Genomic DNA, 1,329 nt, shown 5'->3' with positions numbered 1-1,329 from the left:
TTAATTTGATTCCCAAGTATTTTATATTTTTTTGATGCAATCGTAAATGGGATTGTTTTCTTAATTTCTCTTTCTGAAAATTCATCATCGGTGTATAAAAATGTCACTGACTACTGAATATTTATTTTGTAATTTGCTACTTCACTGAATTCATTGATTAGTTCTAACAGTTTTTTGGCAGAATCTTTAGGGTTCTCTATATATAGTATCTTGTCATTGGCAAATAATGAGAGTTTTACTTCTTTCTTTCCAATTTGGATGCCCTTTCTTTCTTTCTTGTCTTATTGCTGTGGTTTGTTCTTCTTTTTCAAGATTATCTATATTTAGATTCCCTTCAGATTCCATATGAATTTTAAGATGAGTTTTCCTATTTCAGCAAAACGTCATTGAGATTTTGACTGGGATTGCATTTTTGGATATTAACCCCTTATCAGATGTACCATTAGCAAATATCTTCTCCCAGTCGGTTGTCTTTTTGTTTTGAGTACTATTAACATCTTAAAAATATTGTCTCCCAATCAATGAACATAAGATGTTTTTCTACATTTTTATGTCTTCTTTACTGTCTTTTAGCAACGTTTTATAGTTTTCATTGTACATGTCTTTTACCTCCTTGGTTAATTCCTGAGTTTATTCTTTCCGGTGCTATTGTGAAAGGACATTGTTTCTTTAATTTCATTTTCAGATTATTTATTGTTAACGTAGAAAAATGCAACTGATTTTTGTGTGTTGACTGAACTTTGCTAAACAAGGTTTTTTGTTTGTTTAAATAATTTTGGAGGAAATCTTTAGGGGATTCTATATAAGATCATATCATACATATATGATCATATACTATATCAATTGTGAAGTGACAAACAAAAAGTTTTAGTACAGTGCAAACTTTAGTTTTTTCCTGAATGAGTCACCAACAGGCTCTCTCTTCACCTTCAAATACTTTACTCTGATATTCACCTCTGTCGTGGCGTGTGTATAGAGCATTCTGCACTATACGCACGCCACGACAGAGGTGAAAATCAGGACACTAACACAGATGGGTCATTATCTAATCTGCAGAATCCAACTAACTTTACTAGGTGTGCCAATGTCTTACTTTTCACTGTATTTTTTGAAATTTGTACCGTATGGATGTTATATTTACAAAAATTTTTCTATGTTTGAAAACTACGTGACGGACAAGTAAAATTAAAATTAAAATGAATTCATTTAAAAATAAGGCTTGAGTACCAGTGGATGTCACTTTCTCAGGTCTCGGATTGAGAGAGGGAGGCTCCTCATTCCGCTGCACATCCAGAAATATCCTCCAGATGGGAGGGACAATCCAGGTGG

This window comes from Pteropus vampyrus, unplaced genomic scaffold, assembly GCF_000151845.1.
Source record: "Pteropus vampyrus isolate Shadow unplaced genomic scaffold, Pvam_2.0 Scaffold203, whole genome shotgun sequence".
Classification (NCBI taxonomy): domain Eukaryota; kingdom Metazoa; phylum Chordata; class Mammalia; order Chiroptera; family Pteropodidae; genus Pteropus; species Pteropus vampyrus.
The sequence above is the reverse complement of the archived record's forward strand: the minus strand, read 5'-3'. Positions refer to the sequence as shown.